This window comes from Penaeus monodon, chromosome 23 (assembly GCF_015228065.2).
Source record: "Penaeus monodon isolate SGIC_2016 chromosome 23, NSTDA_Pmon_1, whole genome shotgun sequence".
In the NCBI taxonomy this organism is placed as follows: domain Eukaryota; kingdom Metazoa; phylum Arthropoda; class Malacostraca; order Decapoda; family Penaeidae; genus Penaeus; species Penaeus monodon.
In genome coordinates this window covers 16,106,870-16,107,138 of record NC_051408.1, presented here as the reverse complement: position 1 = coordinate 16,107,138, position 269 = coordinate 16,106,870, and positions in this window count along the sequence as shown.

The following is a 269-nucleotide window of genomic DNA, read 5'->3' as shown; positions in this document are numbered from 1 at the left end:
ATTCGTCGCGACAAATCGATGTTTAATACAGAGTTGTAACCACGTAAATCAAATAAAGGCAACACCGACGAATTATGATATTTCCTAAATACTAAGAACTCGAACTTGCATAAGAATGATATGTTGCGCAAACGTACATGTACTTATTTGTTAGCGGCGCTTAGTCTCTGGGTTAGTGTTTTATGCTTATTTTGTACGTTTGTTTAAAGAACAAATGAGTCGCTGTGAACATTTGAGAAAATTTGCGGTTGTAAGTATATTTGCGGACT